The following is a 21,030-nucleotide window of genomic DNA, read 5'->3' as shown; positions in this document are numbered from 1 at the left end:
TGCTTTGGAGGCTTTTGCACCTTGTTTGACTATTTTGAAGTATTCGACTTATTTAGGAGTTGTCTCTTTTTCTTTTCAATCTATTTATGTTGGTGCACCTTTTTTTATGCATAATTCAGGCGAAACAACACTCCCATCCATGGCTGGCTTATTTTTATTCGACAGTTTTGAGTGGAAAAAGACTGACAGCTGAATCAAATACAGAGTCTAATTTCTCGATAAATGTGCCCCACTGTGTGTATAAATGGGGAGGGGGGGATTCCACCATGGATTCCAAACTTGTGGAATTTGTTTTAGGACGATTCTTTCATATTAACCATATTACACCACTGAGGCAGGCGAAGGAGTCTCTTTCCATCCATCTTATTCCTATAGTTTGTTTTACAATATACCGTTGGATTCTCATGCACCAGTCCTGCTTCGTTCTTGACTTAGGATGGTATTCCAGCAAACCATGCATTAAAACTTAAAAGTTTTTTTAATTGATGTCATCATTAAAGGGGACTTTTTGTCAATGGCCAACCCCCCGCCCAAGTAGACTTCCAAAGGTAAACGTACTTTCCTGCTCCCCCAACACAGACAAAATAGAGCATGCATCCATGCTAAAAACACAGACCCACGGACCATGCTAAAACACTGATGTCTGAATACAAACATTAAAATGAATGGGGACGTGTGCTGTCTGTGGAGAACACGTACAGCACCCTCGTGTGGAACATTGATGTGTGAATGAGGCTTTACATGTTCATATACAGGGATGAGTTTACTGTGATGTAACACATAGCATGAATGTGGATCCTTATGGCGGCTACTAGAGATGAGCAGATTTTTTGAAAAGTCTGATTCGGCTGATTCGCCGAATAAAAAAAAATTGCTTTGTGACGAATTACTTCGTCACGAAGCGCATTAGTTTTGTAAGTAGCGGCTGCAATTACACGGAGCTGCGATAGCGGCATCTGAGTGTACAAACAGTGTAAAATTGACATTGAAAAAAAGATAATCAAATTTACCGCCTCCATTTGCTTGCGACAGGCCGGCCGCTGCCATCTTGCTTACGTCACCACGCAGAGGTGACGGCTGGCGGCCAGTCGCGAGCAAATAGAGGAGCTATGATTTTTTTTTAGTTTTTTACACTAATTCAGGTTAAATCAATTCGCTAAGACTAGTTTCACACTAGCGGCAGGGGAGTCCGGCAGACTGTTCCGGCGGGTGAACAGCCTGTCAGATCCGTCCTGACGCTAGTTCATGTGTGCCCCCGGACTGCCGCTCTGTCCCCATTGACTATAATGGGGGTGGGGGCAGAGTTCCGGTGGCAGCACGGCAGCACACGCCGAGAGGCGCCCGGATAAAAAGTACTGCACGCAAAGAGTATTTTTTGATGAGTGCCGCATTCTTTTTTCTTTTCTCTCCTTTGTTGCAAATACTACTTGTTTTTTATGCTGAGCACCACCACTACTCACATTCGATCAGTGCAGCACCAAATTAAATCCCACACCTACAGTAGTGCTGACCGTTTCCTCTACATATTAATACATCTGTAATAACGTTTATTCCCGATAATCAGGCCGTGTAAGTCCGCCTTAAGAATAGTTCCGAGCTGAAGAGGGTCAGGAACATGGGATCTCCAGAACCACAGAGGGTGGATCAGGGGGGGGAAACAGTGGTGGAAGAGAAAAAAAAAAGTGACCACACCTGCTACACATTCAGCACTGCTCCATACACACCAACAGACACAGCTCTGCTACATACACATCAGACAGATCTGCTGAATACACATCACACAGTACCAGCTCTGCTACACAAAGACTAGAGATCATTCAGCATCGATCACAATCAGCATAGTTACATCTAGAATAGAGTTGCTGGTGGTAGTGCAGCAGCTCCACCGTACAGAGATCATTGGTGAGAATGCTAGAATGGAGTTGCTGAATGGAGTGCCTATCAGGAGGGTTAATGTAGAATGGAGTTAGGAGGTGTGATGTCAGTGGTCACATGGCTCTAGCCTATATATATATATATATAAATCTCTAAGTGCCTCCTTTAGCCTGAACATCGAAGGCTGCCACGTTCTATCAGATAGGGAGCTGCCATGTCATAGGTAAGGCAGTTCATTTACGCTCACTCAGCAATCCTGTACGTTGGATTTCTTTTCCAATCTGTGGGGCCAAATAGAGAGAAAATGGGACTCTAAGTGCAGTGAGGGAGGGGCGTAAATATTCTGTGCATTCTTGCTTCCCCTGCTTCCTTTGTCAGCCCTTCCCTCTCCTCTTTGATTAACAGGGCCAGATTCCTGCATACTCATCTTGCCTGGCTGTCAGTAAAGAAGTAAAGGTACATTCTCAGAGCTGACTTCCTGAACATGACAATTGTGTCTTCCCTGTGTGAATTCTCTCATGTCTAATAAGATGTGATTTACGATTAAAACATTTTCCACATTCTGAACATGAAAATGGCTTCTCACCTGTGTGAATTATCTCATGTTTAACAAGTTCTGTTTTATAGTTAAAACATTTTTCACATTCTGAACATGAGAATGGCTTCTTCCCTGTGTGGATTCGTTGATGTGTAACAAGTTCCGATTTAGTTCTAGAACATTTCCCACATTCTGAACATGAAAATGGCTTCTCCCCTGTGTGAGTTCTGTTATGCAGCACAAGCTGCGATTTAGTTCTAAAACATTTCCCACATTCTGAACATGAGAATGGCTTCACCCCTGTGTGGATTCGTTGATGTGTAACAAGTTCTGATTTAGTGCTAGAACATTTCCCACATTCTGAACATGAAAATGGCTTCTCCCCTGTGTGAATTCTCTCATGCAGAACAAGATATGATTTATGTTTAAAACATTTCCCACATACTGAGCATGAAAATGGCTTCTCCTCTTTGTGAATGTTCTCATGCAGAACAAGCTGTGCTTTAGTTCTAAAACTTTTCCCACATTCTGAACATGAAAATGGCTTCTCCCCTGTGTGAACTCTTTGATGGTTAACAAGAGCTGATTCACATTTAAAATATTTCCCACATTCTGAGCACGAAAAGGTCTTCTTTCCTGTGTGAGTTTTTTCATGTTGAACACTTCTCCTGTGACTTTTATTTTGCTTAACAATCTGTGATAAATCAGAAGATTTAAATCCATCCAGAAGATCAGATGACAGATCTTTGCTGTGAAAGGCTGAGGATACATCTGAGATAATGCCATGCTCTTCACGTGTATCTTCTGTGACACCAGACTCATCTGTTTTAAAATCTGAATATATTAGATGTTCCTCTGAGCTCCTGGTACAGTCATCTGCCAAGAATAAATCAGATTATTATTTTTTTTTATAATATAAACATAGCACTTTATTGATGTTTTGTACCATGTCTTTTAAAAATTCCTAATAAATGAAGATGACATGGAGAAAAATTAAATTATTGACTGTGGAGTGAAAACAGATCACAATCCAACAGTAGACCAGTAGATCAATAAGTTCATGCTAAACATGCCATCAGTTTAAATTTATTAGACGCACCTGATAAGATGCACCTCCAGGTTTTAGAGGAGGAAAATAATTTAAAAAAACGCTATACGCACTCAGGACAGTGCAGCGCAGCCCCAGGAAGGAAGACCATCAAGGGTGAGTACTGGCAGCGATTCACTCCCCACACCTACTGCATATTAGTGAGCGCTTCCATAACTGAAGCACTCACTAGTATTCGCTTCATAAGGCACACTGCCATTACCACACACCCCCACACTTTTGGGGGGGGAATAAAATGCGTCTTATAAAACGAAAAATACCATAAATACCAAACATGATTCAAAACCAATCTATATAATAATATGTTTATTCACACAAAGATACATCATAACACATACATTTAAAACATGTCAATACTTGCTATATAGACAGACACATCTACATGACAGATACATAAATTACATACATATACTGTATACAGTATACATGTAGTATATACCTGTTGTACATGTACAGCATGCTGCAGGTTTTGTCCGCCCGCCTCTCGGCTTGTTTGCCGTACTGTGGCCGGACCCTGGCTTGTCCCCATTATAGTGAATGGGGCCGGAGCGGACTTCTGGTGGCACAGTGGGCTAGCGTTAGCACGGATCCAGACGGGGGAACAGCCTCTGATCAGGGGGGTGCAGGAGCTGAGCCAGCTTAATCGGTGTCAGAGACCCCGCTGTATACACCAGCATCGATGAATACATCAATGTCGGTATATTAACCTATTGTATGCAAGGTCAACGCGGCATGCACAGAGTTTGAAGAGGTACAGGCACCCTCTCTGACCTAATTGGGTCCCCGCTCTGTGGTCATGGGGACCAGATGGCTACTATGGCAGCCGATGCCTTGCACAGGCATCGGAGCCTGCCTGCTACAGAAGCCTATGAGATCCAGCCGGCTGGGTCTCATAGGCATATTGTCAGTGTAAAAGCTGACAGGCAATGCATCACAATACACAATGTATTGTAATGCATTATAAAAGGATCAGACACCTCAAAAGCTGAAAGGGCTTCTGTCAGCCCACTAAACCATTTTTTTTTTTTTGGTTAATAATAATCCCTACACTGCGAGCTCCCTATACATAAGCTAAATATTCATTTTTGTTCAGTTGATTTTGTTAAAAAGCAATTTTTATAATATGTAAATTACCTTGCTACCAGCAAGTAGGGCGGCTACTTGCTGGTAGCAGCCGCATCCTCCTCTCATAATGACGCCCCCTCCGCTGTGTGATTGACAGGGCCAGGGAACGGGATCATTCTCTGCTAGCCCGGTTTGAATTCAAAATATCGCGCCTGCGCCGTACCCGTCTTTAATCGGCGCAGGCGCACTGAGAGGCGGCCGCTCTGTCGGCCGCTCCATCCTCAATGCACCTGCGCCGATGACGTCACATCTACACCCGGCGCAGACGCATTGAGGATGGAGCGGCCGACAGAGCGGCCGCCTCTCAGTGCGCCTGCGCCGATTAAAGACAGGTACGGCGCAGGCGCGATATTTTGAATTCAAACAGGGCCAGCAGAGAACGATCCCGTTCCATGGCCCTGTCAATCACACAGCAGAGGGGGCGTCATTATGAGAGGAGGATGCGGCTGCTACCAGCAAGTAGCCGCCCTACTTGCTGGTAGCAAGGTAATTTACATATTATAAAAATTGCTTTTTAACAAAATCTACTGAACAAAAATGAATATTTAGCTTATGTATAGGGAGCTTGCAGTGTAGGGATTATTATTAACCAAAAAAAAAAAAAAAAACGGTTTAGTGGGCTGACAGAAGCCCTTTAAGTCTCATAGTGGAACAAAAAAAAACTAGTGAAAAAGGGGAATATATTTTTTTTAAATACTAAAAATGTAAAAGTTTTAAGTAAAAAAAAGCTCCTGTCCCGTATTGGGGATCAATACATCCATAAGACAATCACCGAAAAAAAAAAAAATATGACCTTCAGAAAATGGCAACACAAAAACAAGATAAAAAAAAAAATGCTTTTACTGTGTAGAAAAAAATAAAATAAATACACATAGTAGGTATTGTCGCATTTGTAGCAACCTGCTTTATAAAAATATCACATGGTACATCTTCTCAAGTGAATGCTGTAAAAATATGAAATGAAACTGTGACAAATCAAAAAAGTCGTATGTACTCCAAAATTGTACCAATCAAACTGTCGCCTCATCGCGCAAAAACAAGCCCTCAAACAAGACCATTGCCAGAAAAATAAAATAATTATGGTTTTCAGAACATGGTGATGCAAAAACATGATTTTTGTTTACAAATATACATTGTGCAAAAGTCATAAATAAAAAAAACTGCATAACTTTTGCAAAACACCTGTGGGGTCAAAATGCACACCCCACTTCTCAATAAAATACGTTGGGGGTGTAGCTTCTGATATACGGTCACTTCTCAGGGGATTAAATTTTTTATTTCACCCCAGAGCCTCTACAGCAAAAGATGCATAAATCACTACATTGGGCCTCAAATGTGCATGATGCTATTTTACTCCTGTGCCCTGTTGTATGTATAGGCAAAAGATTAGGGTCACATGAAGGGTGTTTATAAAACCAGAAAGCACGGCTTCACTGGCATACACTGGGCACAACATATTGGGCACTAAAATCTGTGAAAAAATTTCAATTTTTCACTTTGCACCATCTACTGTGAATTAATTTAGCAAAACAAATGTTGTGTCATAATACTCACTAGGACCATTGGTAAATACTGTGAAGGGTGTGGATTCTAAAAAATGTTCTTTTTTTCATTTAACGTCAAAGCCTCTGCATCAATGCTGTAAAAAATATTTTTAAAAAATCACCAAACTAGTCCTAAAATGCTCATTCCCTTCTGAGCCTTGCAGTGTGCCTATACAGCACTTTCTGACCCCATATGGAGGTGTTGTCATATTCTAGAGAAAATGGGTAACAGATTATGGGGTGATTACCAATTGTAGAGTGAAAAACGTGGGACTTTCCATTTTCACAGCCAAGGTTTTCTAACTTCTATGAAACGCCTGTTGGACCAAGGTGCTCATTACACCCCTTTAAGAAAATCCTTAAGGGGTGCAGTTCCCAAAATGATGGGTCCACTGTAAGGGTACCACAGTCTCTACAAACACAACATGGCACCTGAAAATTATTACAGTGATATCTGCACTCCAAAAGCTATCACGTCTGCTATGGCAGGTAACAGACGTGCGGCGCACAGATGAGGGAAGGAGGGTGCCCTTTCGCAAGGGAGAGGGAGGAGTGGTGACCCCTAACTCACCTAGCACTGGCACCTGGAATGCCCTGACGTCCGTAGACGGGTTGCTAATCCATACGCGATCACGTGCCTCGTCCCCGGCTTACCCTGAATGAAGCTCTACGTAGTGAGTAGGGCGGTGGGAGCACTAGTCCTCACCACTGACACACAGGGTAACAACAGGGAGTGGACAAACAACACAAACACAACATATAATACCCAAAGGGAGACAACAAACAGTAGACAACAAACTGGAGAGAACCGGAGATCCGACAGCATCAGTTCCAACTGCTCCAGCAGCCCCACAGCAACTCCAACACCACCAGAGGTCAGAATAGATAACCTGGAAGAAAGGTCTATATATGGGAGCAAGGGAAGTAGGAAGAGAGAATATATAGTAGCTGGGAGTGGCAGACAAAGAACAGCTGAAAGGAAAACTACGGATACCTAAGATAGGACAAAACTGATCGCAAACCAAAACAGGAAAACCTGGACCGGAATCCATTCCCACAACTAGGTCATGGAGCGATCCCTTGAAATCGAGCGAGTAGCCACCCGCTACGACCTTCTGACCCCAGGCACCACAGGGTCAGCGATAGGTCGTGACACCCTCGTAACAAAAGCCATTTGGTGCTTCTTCTGAACTCTGCCATGTGCCAAAAAATCTGTTTATTACACCATATGTGGTGTGTTGCCAAATTCAGGAGAAAATGGGTAACAAAATGTGGGGTACTTTTTCTTAAGTGATCTTAAGTGACATTTTCTTGTAAAATATGTAATTTTGTACGGCCAGGTGTTGCTAAATTGGATGAAACAACTGTGGGATCAAAGCACTCACTACACCCCTCAAAAAATTACATAAAGGGTATAGTTCCAAAATGGGGTCACATATTGGGGGGGTCCACTGCAGGGGTATCTTGGTGTCTCTTCAAATGCAGAATGGCTCTCGAAAACCATTCCAGCAAAGTCTACCCTTCAAACACCATATGGTGCTCCTTTCCTTCTGACCCTTGCCATGTGACCATACAACAGTTTATGACCAGTGATGGACGAACATCGGCCTGTACGGTTCGCAAACGCGATCAAATGTTTGCGAACCGCAAGTTCGCGGCGGGCCTCATTCACTTTAATGGCAGGTGAACCTGAAAAACCTTCAGCTCATATTTGCAGCCACCAAATACTTAGTAGAAGTGTACAAATAGTACCACGACATGGACAGTGATATACTAGAGGGGGATCAATGACAAAAATGCCAACAAAAAATATGTATCTTAATCAGGGGACATTTTAATGCGTCCTCAAGGGAAATTCTCTGAAATGTGCCCTCTTGGAGACTAGAATTTTTTTATTTTAGCCCACAGGAGTACAGGCCTTAAAAATTAGGCATTCACCTTACATAAAAGAAATTCTGATTATGTGACTCAAGGTACATTATGCAGTCAATGGATACAAATTTTACTGTAGGCCACTGGACTACAGGCCCCAAACATTAGGCAATTCACATGACAGAAAAGATCAAGTGATTATGTGATTATGTGATTATGAGGTACATTACATGGTCAATGGATATCAATTTTACTGCAGGCCAGTACAAATACAGGTCAAATACATATGTTTAAAAGAACAAAAACAAAATAATTGGATTAAAAACATGGCTAACGAAATCCCCCCTCTTGAAAAAAAAAAACTAATGATAATAGTTGAAATTCGATAACACGTGGTCGTCACTGGTGTTGAATTCCTCCAAGGCTGAAACAATTATTCATTCAGCGTACATAAAAGAACAAGTAAGCATGTGGCTGGAGGTAGATTAATCAGTCATTGGATATCAATTTTCCTGCAGGCCAGTGTACTACAGGTTCTAAAAATGATGCATTCAGCGTACATAAAAGAACAATAAGTATGTGGCTGGAGGTAGATTAATCAGTCATTGGATATCAGTTTTCCTGCTGGCCAGTGTACTACAGGCCCCAAAAATTATGCATTCAGCGGACATAAAAGATCAAGTAAGTGGCTGAAGGTAGATTACACGGTCATTGGATATCAATTTTCCAGCAGGCCAGTGTACTACAGGCCCCAAAATGTATGCATTCAGCGTACATAAAAGAACAAGCAAGTATGTGGCTGGAGGTCTATTAGATGGTCAAAGGATATCAATTTTACTAAAGGCCAGTACAAATACAGGTCAAATACATATGTTTAAAAAAACTAAAAATATAAAATTGGATTAAAAACATGGCCAACAAAATCCCCCCTCTTGAAAAAACTCCTAATGATAATAGTTGAAACACGTGGTCGTCACAGCTGTTGAATTCCTCCGAGGCCCAAAACATTAGGCATTTAACGGACAGAAAAGGCTTTTTATGCGGCTGCATTTACCTAAGACAGGGACCAATATTTGTTCTGGGTGGTGGCAGATATTTGTGGGCTGGCATGAGGAAATTCAATTAAACATGGTCGTCACAGGTGTTGAATTCCTTCGAGATCCATGCCTCATTCATTTGAGTCGTGAGCCAGGCGAGTGCGCTTATCGGTCACGATCCCACCTGCTGTGCTGAACGTCCTTTCGGACAGGACCAGGGGCAAGCCAACAGTTCCATGGCAAATTCTGCCAGCTCACCCGGTAGTCCAAAGGTTCCGCGCTTCTCAGAGCGTCCACATCGGCCATTAACCCGAGGTAGTTTGACACCTGTCGGTCTAGGCTTTCCGTGAGGCTGGATTCGGAGGGCAGCTGTCGATGGGTTGGCTGCAAGAATGATCTCATATCCGAAGTGACCAACACACCCGCAACTGTTTCTCTGTGAGTGGAAATTCCTCTGCCAGCGCCCGCAAAAGCAGAATGCAGCATTTCTCGAAGCAAGGCCTGGAAGTGCTGCATTCTGACAGCCCTCTGTGATGGTGGTAACATGTCCGCCATTTTGTGTTTTTACTGGGGATTTAAGTACGTTGCCACCCAGTACTGGTCCTTGGCCTTTAAGCTTTTTATACGGGGGTCCCTCTTCAAAACACTGGAACATGAAGGCCCCCATTTGAACTAAACTGGAAGAGGTGGAGTGGCCTGGTTCCTGCTCATCGTCCAGGATAATGTCGTCCTCTGTCTCCTCCCCCTAGCTACGGACAACACCAGGGATCCCAGAAACGTTTAAAGCATGCTCTTCTTGCTCCTCCTCCGCCCCGGCACCATCCTCCTCCGATTCCTCTTCAGACTCCTGTTGACTTGTCTCAGATGGAGTAGCCCACCCTGGGAATTTATCCAGCATTGCGACTTCCTCATCTTCCTGCTCCTGCTTCAATGACACGACGCAATGCATGCTCCAGAAAAAAGGCATAAGGTACGATGTCACTGATGAAGCCCTGGCTGCGACTGACCAGTTTGGTGATCTCATCAAATGGCCGCAGAAGCTCCCCAGAACCTGTCCTGCCGCAGAGTTCGTACAGGTAGTCGTTAACTGCACGTTTCTGCTGGAGCAGCCTATCAAGCATATACAAGGTGGAGTTCCAGCGCATCAGGGAGTCATAAATCAGACGTCTGACATGCAGATGTTGTCGCCGCTAAACATCAGCAATGCGAGCCATGGCCGTGTAAGATCTTCTCGAATCACGAATCGCTGTACGACAAAGTTCAGGATGTGTGCCATGTACGGCACGTGTGTCATTTTGCCCTGTTTCAGCGTGCTCAGCAGATTGGCACTGTTGTCACACACCACTTTACCAACTGTCAAATTAAGCGGGGTTAGCCACTGATCAGTCTGTGACCGCAAAGCTGAAAGGAGTGCAGGAACAGTGTGGCTCTTGGCTTCCAGGCACAACAGCCGCAGCACAGCATGGCAACGTCTCACCTGGCACGTCGAATAGATTCTGGGGAGCTTGGGGGGCGCAGCTGAAGAGGCAGTAGCAGTGAAAAAGGATAAGTCAGCCAAGGTGGAGGATGGAGTAGGATCAGGAGAAGAAGAGGCAGGCCTGCATGCAATCTGTGGCGGTAACACCAAATCCACATGGGTGCCACGGGTTTGCTTGCTTGACGGCAGTAAGAAGGTTCACCCAGTGGGCAGTAAAAGTTATGTACCTTCCCTGCCTGTGTGTTGCTAGACCCACGTGTCTGTGGTCAGATGTATCTTGGCACCGACACTGTGTGCCAGAGATACATTAACTTGCCGCTGAACGTGGCCATATAGCTCCGGGATGCCTTTCTGGGAGAAATATTTCCTTCCGGGTACCTTCCATTGCGGTGTGCCAATGGCCACAAATTTTCTCCGAGTCCACCAGTTTATATGGCAGTAGTTGGCGGGCTAGCAGTTCGGATAAGCCAGCGGTCAGCTTTTGGGCAAGAGGGTTATCCAGCTTCATTTTCTTTTTACGCTCAAACATTTGGGCCACGGAAGCCTGCCTTTTGCCAGATGAACGCGACAACAGCACAGTGAAAGGTGGAGTGGACGACAAATGGGAGGAGAGAGGAGAAGGGGAAGAGGCAGGACGTCGAGCAGCAGGAGTGTGTCTTTGTGGGTTCTCACGGTGTTCCTCCCACTGGGCTCGGTGATGGGAGGCCAGGTGCCTCTTAAGGCAGTCGTCCCTAGGTGAGTGTTGTGCTTACCGTGACTTATGCATTGACAGCACAGACTGCAGATGGCAACACTATTGTCAGCAGCTGACACGTTAAAAAAAAAGCCTACACTGCGGAGCCAGATTCAGATACATTAGCAGTTTACAGTGCACAGGAGGCAAAAGGCAAATTCTGCCTGTTTTTCCTCCTTCTTCTCCCTATCTGCTGCTCCGTCTCTCCCTCTGAACTCCCCTCCTCTTCCTCTCTTGTGGGCACCCACGTGATGTCGATAGACACGTCATCATCGTCCCCTTCACCATCACTGACAGATCTCGGAGTAGCCAGCAACGGCAGGGACCACCCTTCTTGGGCTGATCTGGGTACTGTCGTCAAACTGCTGGGTGGTGACCGTTGCTACCTCCTCTTTCTGATCAGATGCCAAGAATGGCTGTGTATGGGTAAGGTATTGTAATGGATGGGAAAATATGGTGGTGGAGTCTTTGGGGATGCACACAGCAGAGAGTGAAGAGGGGCAGATAGAGAGGATGAGGAGGGTGCAGAAGCGAAAGGCTGAGTGAGTCACTTAACCAAGTCTGGTGCGTCCTTTGATGTAATCGCACGCACCTTCTGCAACTTCCCACATAGGCTCCGGCCTGGTGTACCTGCCTGACCCCTACCACCTCTGTGGAATGTCCTACCTCTTCCTCTGCCTGTCATTTTCAAAATGACCTTGTGACAAAAGTCCCTATAGAAGAGCAGTATTTGTGGAAGAAGGTATATCATACCCCTGCTTCAATCACTTTTTTGGGGGGGTAACTGGTATATTACACCAGTAGAAATGATTTGTTCCAATGTCGTTTGTCACTCTGTGTAGCTGAGGTAACGCAGCTAAACCGCAAACAAATGCTGCACTACCCAACTGCACTATATAGAAAGTATACAATTAGTATATAACACCCCTGCTTCAATCAGTTTTTTCGGGGGGCAACTGGTATATAACACCAGTAGAAATTATTTGTTCCAATAGCGTTTGGCACTCTATATAGCTGCAGTATCGCAGCAGAACCGCACCCAACTGCTGTACAATACAAATGCACTATAATATACTTTCTATGTTAGAAAGTATATTATAAGTATATTACACCCCTCACTAAGTCACACCTATCGATAGCACACCTATACCAGTCCTTAAAAGGACTTTTGTGGCCCTATTAGCTAGCGTTTGGTGTCCCTAACAGCCTGTCCCTGCTCCACACAGCAACCTCTCCCTACACTGGCAAAAGACTGAATGTAAAATGGCTGCCAGATCAGGTTTATTTATAAGGTAGGGGGTATGTCCATGTGCTGAAACGTCTCAATTGGCTGTCCTGTACCACCTGATGGATTTGTCATGGGTCAAAGTTCTTCACAATGTAAAAGAATTTGGCGCCGGCGTACAATCCCATATGTTCGCCAGTTCGGCGAATCGCGAAACAAGCAAAGTTTGCCGTGAAACGACCGCCGGGCAAACCGCAAGGCCATCTCCATTTATGACCACATATTGGGTGTTTCTGTAAACTGCAGAATTAGCGTAATAAAAATTGAGGTTTCTTTGGCTGTTAAGCCTTTCAATAATTGATTAAAATGAAAAATCTTAAAAAAAAAAGTGCCATTTTGAAATTTCACTTCCATTTTTCTTTAACTCTTGTGGAACACCTAGAGTGTTAAAAAGTTTGTAAAATCAGTTTTAAATAATTTTAAGGGTGTGGTTTCCAAAATGGGGGTACTTTATGGGTGGTTTCTATTACGTAAGCCCCTTAACCACTTCCACACCGGGCCATTTACCCCCTTCCTGACCAGGCCTAATTTTGCAAATCTGACATGTGTCACTTTATGTGGTAATAACTTTGGAACGCTTTTACTTATCCAAGCCATTCTGAGCCTGTCTCCTCATGACACATTATACTTCATGTTAATGGTAAATTTGAGTCAATATGTTTTACCTTTATTTATTTAAAAAAACTCCAAAAGTTAATGAAAATTTGAAAACAAAATTCAGTGTTTTCTAAATTTGAATCTATCTGCTTTTAAAACAGATAGTGATGCCTCAAAAAATTCATTAACATTCCCCATATACAGGCGAAACTCGAAAAATTAGAATATTCTGCAAAAGTTCATTTACTTTCAGTAAGGCCTCATGCACACGACCGTTGTGTGCACCCGTGGCCGTTGTGCCGTTTTCCGTTTTTTTCTGCGGCTCCATTGACTTTCAATGGGGCCGTAGAAAACTCGGCTTGTGCACCGTTTTTACACCGCGCCCGTGACCCGTGTTTCGAGGCCGTGAAAAAAATATAACCTGTCCTATTTTTTTCACGGCCAACGGTTCACGGGCCCATTCAAGTCAATGGGTCCGTGAAAGAACACGGATGCACACAAGATTGGCATCCGTGTCCGTGATCCGTGGCCGTAGGTTGCTTTCATACAGACTGATCCGAAGATCCGTCTGCATAAAAGCTTTTTCTGATCTAAGTTTTCACTTCGTGAAAACTCATTTCCGACAGTATATTCTAACACAGAAGCGTTCCCATGGTGATGGGGACGCTTCTAGTTAGAATACACTGCAAACTTTGTACAAGACTGCCCCCTGCTGCCTGGCAGCACCCGATCTCTTACAGGGGGATATGATAGCACAATTAACCCCTTCAGGTGTGGCACCTAAAGGGGTTAATTGTACTATCATATTCCCCTGTAAGAGATCAGGGCTGCCAGGCAGCAGGGGGCAGACCCCCCCCCCCTCCCCAGTTTGAATATCGTTGGTGGCACAGTGTGCCAACCACCATCGCCCCCCCCCCTCCCTCCCTCTATTGTATTAAATCGTTGGTGGCACAGTGTGCCAACCACCATCGGCCCCCCTCCCTCCCTCTATTGTATTAAATCGTTGGTGGCACAGTGTGCCAACCACCATCGCCCCCCCCCCCGCCACCCCCCTCTCCCTCTATAGCAGTAACATTGGTGGCAGTGTGCGGTCTCAACAGTAGAAGATTCATACTTACCTGCTTGCTGCTGCGATGTCTGTGAACGGCCGGGAGCTCCTCCTACTGGTAAGTGACAGTTCTTTAGCAATGCGCCGCACAGACCTTTCACTTACCAGTAGGAGGAGCTCCCGGCCGGACACAGACATCGCAGCAGCAAGCCGGTAAGTATGAATCTTCTACTGTTGAGACCGCACACTGCCACCAATGTTACTGCTATAGAGGGAGGGGGGGGGGCGATGGTGGTTGGCACACTGTGCCACCAACGATTTAATACAATAGAGGGAGGGAGGGGGGCCGATGGTGGTTGGCACACTGTGCCACCAACGATTTAATACAATAGAGGGAGGGAGGGGGGGCCGATGGTGGTTGGCACACTGTGCCACCAACGATATTCAAACTGGGGAGGGGGGGGGCTGCCCCCTGCTGCCTGGCAGCCCTGATCTCTTACAGGGGAATATGCCGCACCTAAAGGGGTTAATTGTGCTATCATATCCCCCAGTAAGAGATCGGGTGCTGCCAGGCAGCAGGGGGCAGTCTTGTACAAAGTTTGTAGTGTATTCTAACCTGAAGCGTCCCCATCACCATGGGAACGCCTCTGTGTTAGAATATACTGTCGGATCTGAGGTTCACGAAGTAGCTCATATCCGACAGTATATTCTAACATAGAGGCGTTCCCATGGTGATGGGGACGCTTCAAGTTAAAATATACCATCGGATTGGAGAAAACTCCAATCCGATGGTATAAAAGAACTCCAGACTTTACATTGAAAGTCAATGGGGACGGATCCGTTTGAAATGGCACCATATTGTGTCAACATCAAACGGATCCGTCCCCATTGACTTGCATTGTAATTCAGGACGGATCCGTTTGGCTCCGCACGGCCAGGCGGACACCAAAACGACTTTTTTTTCATGTCCGTGGATCCTCCAAAAATCAAGGAAGACCCACGGACGAAAAAACGGTCACGGATCACGGACCCACGGACCCCGTTTTTGCGGACCGTGTAAAAAAACGTTCGTGTGCAGGAGGCCTAATGCAACTGAAATACTGAGACAATTTAAAAGGCTCAGGAACCCTTTGCAGGTGTTATGGATTATTTAGCTGACTAGAGTGTGATACTGAGCCTAGAATATTGAACCTTTTCACAATATTCTCATTCTGGGATTGTGAATTTGGGGTTTCATAAGCTGTAAACCATAATCATCCAAATTATAACAAATAAAGGCTTGAAATATCTTGCTTTGCATGTAATGAGTCTATCTCCTATATTAGTTTCACCTTTTCAGTTGCATTACTGAAATAAATTAACTTTGCACGATATTCACATTTTTTGAGTTTTACCTGTATCTTCTTTATGTGGGCATCATTTCGGTAATGTAATTATTATTTTTTTTTAAGACGTTTCAAATTTTTTAATAAATGTTTGACATTTTTAAGACATTTTTTAAGGACCATTTCAGCTCTGAAGTCACTTTGTGGGGCTTACATAGTGGACACCCTCCATAAATGACCACATTGTAGAAACTACACCCCTCAAGTTACTCAAAACTCATTTTACAAACTTTGTTAAACCTTTAGGTGTTTCACAAGAATTAAAGGAAAATGGAGATGAAATTTCAAAATTTAACTTTTTTGGCAGATTTCCCATTTTAATCCATTTTTATCTTTAATACATCGAGGGTTAAACAGCCAAACAAAACTTTATATTTATTACCATGATTCTGCAGTTTACATTAACACCCCACATGTGGTCGTAAACTGATGCAAGGGCACACAGTAGGGCGCAGAAGAAAAGGAGTGCCATATAGTTTTTGGAAGGCAGATTTTGCTGGACTGCTTTTTAGATGCCATGTCCCATTTGAAGCCCCCCTGATGCACCCTTACAGTAGAAACTTCCAAAAAGTCACCCCATTTTGGAAACTAGGGGATAAGGTGCCAGTTTTATTGGTACTATTTTGGGGTACATATGATTTTATGTTGCTCTATATTACGTTTTTTGTGAGGCAAGGTAACCAAAAAATGGCTGCTTTGCCACAGTTTTTTACAACATTCATCTAACAGGGTACATCATGTGCTATTTTTATAGAGCAGGTTGTTACGGATGCAATGATATCAAATATGTCTACTTTCTTTGTTTGTTTCAGTTTTACATAAAACTCTTTTGAAAATAAATTATGCTTTTGTGTCTCCATTTTCTGAACGCCATATTTTTCCGCCAATCGTCTTTTGAAGGGGCTCGTTTTTTGCAGGAAGAGTTTACGTTTTTTATTGTACCATTTTTGGGTACATATGATTTTTTTTTTATTATTCATTATTACACTTTATGGAGCAAGGTTACCAGATAATTGGTTATTTTAACACAGTTTTTATTTATTTATTTTTACAGCGTTTATCTGAGGGGTTAGGTCATGTGATATTTTTATAGAGCACGTTGTTACGGACGTGGCAATACCTATAATCATATTTTAGTGTCTCCATTGTCTGAGAGTCATAGTTTCTTTTTATTTTTCACCGATTGTCTTATGTAGCAGGATGAGGTGACGGTTTTATTGGTACCATTTTGTGGGACATACTCCTTTTTGATCACTTGTCGGCTGTCAGGGACGCGGCAATACCAAACATGTCTATTTTATTTATTTTATCCATTTAAAAAAAAAATATATTACTTAATTGGGGAACTTTTTTTTATAAAACACTTTATTTTTGTATTTTCTATTTTACACTTTGCGACCCCGATAAAGGTCATACAAGACCTCTGGGGGGCATTTAACTTGAATGTTTTTTTTTTTTTCACTATTGATTTCTCCTGTAACTGGGGCTGACATAGTAGCCCCAGTTACAGGGTAAATAGACCCCACAAAGAGGCTGTACAGTCCTGTACAGCCTCAGTGCAGGGCTGATCGAGGTATGTGGAAGATCCGTGAGCTCCTGCACTCTCCCGGCCCGGCGGTCATATGACCACTGGGCCGGGACAAGAAGCGCATAGCGCTTCTGATCTGTATACACAGCGCTCGTTGGGCACTGTGTATACAGCGATCTAGAAGGAAGGGACATTGAGGAACGGTCTCTGCTTTCTCTCTGGGATGCCCTGCTGTCACTGACAGTGGGCCCACCCGCTCGGCAGCTGCACGATTAGCGTGCAGCTGCCATCTCTGAATGGACGTTCCAGAAAGTCCATTCAGATATAAACGACCGCCCATAGGACGTTTATAGTCATTGGGCGGTTGTAAAGTGGTTAAAGTGACTTCATAACTGAATTAGTCTTTTAAAAAGTGGGTTTTGGAAATTTTCTTGAAGTTACAATCCAGCACACTGTTCCTGCAGGCAAGCGGAGGATTGGCAAGATGCAGCGGTTTGTGTCCGACAGGTTGTCAAATTGCCAGCCGAATGAGGTTGGAATGTCCTATGCTATCATAATGGCAAGAAAAAGGCAATTGACAAAATAAGACAGACTATTATAACCCTTAGGCATGTAGTCTATACTATTGAGAAATTGCAAAGAAAACCATGGTGTCAGAGAGAAGAGGTCTGATAGACCAAAGGCCACACAAAATCAAAAGACAAGTTTTTGAGAGTCAACAGTTTGCGTGCACAACTTAATGCAGGTCGAAATTTCCATTTCAACTATGAAGAGAAGACTTCAAGCTGCAGGTTTGACATGTTGAGTAGAAGTAAGAAAACCACTGCTAGCATTGCAAAATATAAAAGGTTTGTCTGGGCCAAGCAGCACCTCCAGAAGACTATTAAAGATTGGAAGAAGGTCTATTGAAATGATAAATGAAAATTTAACATATCCGGTAAATTATGCAGTGTTTTTGTGTGGCATTAAGAAGATGAAACTGTGTGATGCCAATTGTCAAACATGGAGGAGGAAGGGTGATGGTTTGGGGCTCTTTTGCTGGATCCAGAGTTGGCATCTTGACACACTGGACAAAAAGGGTTACACCATCATTTTGAAGCTCCATGTAATAACCTCTGGTTTAGCCTAGTTGTTAGGGGTCCATATTACAGCAAGACAAAGACCCAAAACATACTTCTACGTTAATTCAGAACTGTCTTAGATTACAGGAACAAGGCAGTAGGCTTCAAAGAATGGAATGGTCTGCAAAGCCTCCAGACCTAAACCCCACTGGGCTTGTTTGGGATTAACTGAAAAGAAGTGTGAAAGCAAAGTACCTTGAATTCAATTGCAGAGTCAAAAATCTAGATTCAATTTTGTCAAACAAAATTATTCCATGATTTATTTTTTATCTAAAAAATAAATCTGTCACCAGTGACCTCCCTATCTAACTGTTTACACGGACACGTAGCTGTGGTTCGCCTGATTAATGCCACTTTCACACTTGTGGTAGCCTTTTCTGGCAGGCTGTTCCGGCGGCGGAACAGCCTGCCGGATCCGTGCTATCGCTAGTCCACCGTGCCGCTGGAACTCCGTTCCGGCACCATTCACTATAATGGGGGCAGGCCGGAGGTCCGGCAAGAGCTGGCCGGACAAAAACTACAACATGCTGCGGTTTTTGTCTGGCCGCCTCTCGGCTTATTTGCATTGCTACAGCCAGACCTCCGGCCCACCCCCATTACAGTGAATGGGGTCGGAGCAGACTTTTGCCGACACGGTGGACTAGCAGTAGCACGGATCCAGCAGGCTGGTGCCCTGCTGGAAAAGGCTAACACAAGTGTGAAAGTAGTCTAAAACGCAGCTTTTCTTCTGTTGATCCAAGGCTATGTTCCCAAGTTATGATACTTTTTCTTAATATGACAATTTACTCCTCTGGTGCAATTAGGGGACCCTGGCCCTGTCAATCAAAACAATCTCTATTATAAGTCTATATTTTAAATGTGGAGCCAGGAGAAATATAAAACGTCTATCATGAAAAATTTGAAGAACCACACTCGATCAAGTTCATATTAGCTTACTCACTGAATTTTAGGAAAGTCATTGTATTGAGATATTTTTTTTTTGAGCAGTGTATGCTTCCAACTAGTAGATAGGAGACCATGGGTCATCTAATTAAGCCGAAAAGCTACTGGACATATCTTTGGGGGCACAAGAGCTAGGCTAATATTAGGAAAAGCTAAAAAAATAACACTAGCAAAGGATAGTTTTGGTATCAGTTGGTGTAGACAACACCCAGACCCTCCATGGTGCCCACAGTTTTTCAAACTTTTCATGAGTTCTAGATTCCTAGATAGATACTTCTTTCAGTCTGTATATGTATATGTTTAAACAGTTCAAACGTATCAACAATTTGGCTGCGGTAATTAAGATGGACTGAAGGTTACGTTTAGAAAATGTGAGGCCTGGTACAGAGAGGTTCAGAATTTAGGAGTGGACACGACATTCAATGAGCAGATTTTATTGACATGCAACTAGATCTCTTTCCAATAGGAGATCTGGGGACAATCTCACCAGATATGGAACAGAGATCAAGGGGATCGTCAAACCTTCAAAACACATTTGGGGAGAGGGGATACAGTGTGGAGACCACATCTGGTGATCGGTACCATTGTCTTAAAAGCTTAAAGTCATTCTCTTGGATTCTAACACATCTGGAAATGCCATGGGATGTGTATAAAATACATTTGATCTCCTCTGATCTAGGCGATATTTCAAAATCTGTTTCTCATGCAGAGAGGTATGGGGGTTTTGAAACTAGTGTGGTAAGGTGAACAGAAAAGTGTATGGTAAAGTCCTGGAAGGAGTGTACATCTCACCCAGCTTCCTCAACTGGGTGAGGTAAATAAAATCCAGAAGGTTAAAATGGTCTCAGCAATGTGTAGGTTGCTGAGACAGTTTTGTTAAGTTTATGGGCTGGATTTTATTGGACTGGGAGAAGGTAGGCTTGGTAGAGGGACCTCCCCAGTCCACCCTATTCCGGGGCAGGTTTTCCCCTAGTCTGAGGGATCCCCAGCTGAAGCCAGCTGGGTTTGTAAAGGGGATATAAAGCACAGTCCAGGCTGTCAGTCTGGGGAGAGTGATGCCTGGAGAAAGTCTGGGAAGATGGCTGCGCTGCTGGCTAGAGAAGCCGAATTCTCTGTGTGACCTGTGTTCAATAGGTGAGCTAGGATCTTCACTGTATTAGCCAGAGCCCAGACGGGCAGGTGTTTATTTTGGTTTGGTTTATGTTTTGTGGTGCTGGACCTTCACTTTACCCAGTGAGTTATAACTGGGTCTGCCTGTATTGCTGGAGTGTTATAAAAGAATAAAGCAATGAGAATCTGTCATCGCCGCCCTGCCTAAGAGTGTAACCACTGTTGCAACCATGTACGTAAAATCTTTAAAAACTCCTGGGATAATTTAGTAAAGCAAGCATAGTTTAATATTGTCCAATTTTGTGATGTATATGTATCCCTAAGATCAGTAAGTCAAGGCAAGTTGCCAAAAAGGTCCTTATCTTGACATCCTTCAGTCCTGCTTCCGGTGTGGTTTGCAACTGTCTCTGAAGACAGTCGGGGAATAGGTTAACAGACATTCTAGAAGAAGGAAATATACTGATAGACAGCAACATGTGGAATTGCTTACAGCAAGGGATTAGTACCTGGACTCCTAGTAGTGACATGCAGAGCTCCCCATAAACCAGCCAGTTCAGACCCTGATAGATCTTGCAGAGCTATCTGCTTCCAGACCTTAGTGCTTAGTGCACAGAATGATAATACCGTGCAAGATCAGGTAAACAAAAACTACCTAGTTCCTTCAAGAGGGCGAGAGCTTGGGCCTGCATCTTTTACAGAAAGGCA

The 21,030-nt window shown here is 43.8% G+C and overlaps 1 protein-coding gene and 1 long non-coding RNA gene across 3 annotated transcripts in view; both read right to left on the bottom strand.

The window, feature by feature from the left end:
* The window catches only part of LOC122934328 (gastrula zinc finger protein XlCGF57.1-like), a 101,374-nt gene that overhangs the window by 61,542 nt on the left and 18,802 nt on the right, over positions 1 to 21,030 (bottom strand). The window lies entirely within an intron of this gene.
* LOC122934347 overlaps positions 460 to 21,030 on the bottom strand; it is a 29,678-nt gene continuing 9,107 nt past the window's right edge. The window contains exon 3 of the long non-coding RNA XR_006388657.1: positions 460 to 3,289. This is a non-coding gene — a long non-coding RNA (uncharacterized LOC122934347). The remainder of the gene's footprint in view (positions 3,290 to 21,030) is intronic.

This window comes from Bufo gargarizans, chromosome 4, assembly GCF_014858855.1.
Source record: "Bufo gargarizans isolate SCDJY-AF-19 chromosome 4, ASM1485885v1, whole genome shotgun sequence".
In the NCBI taxonomy this organism is placed as follows: domain Eukaryota; kingdom Metazoa; phylum Chordata; class Amphibia; order Anura; family Bufonidae; genus Bufo; species Bufo gargarizans.
The sequence above is the reverse complement of the archived record's forward strand: the minus strand, read 5'-3'. Positions and strand labels throughout refer to the sequence as shown.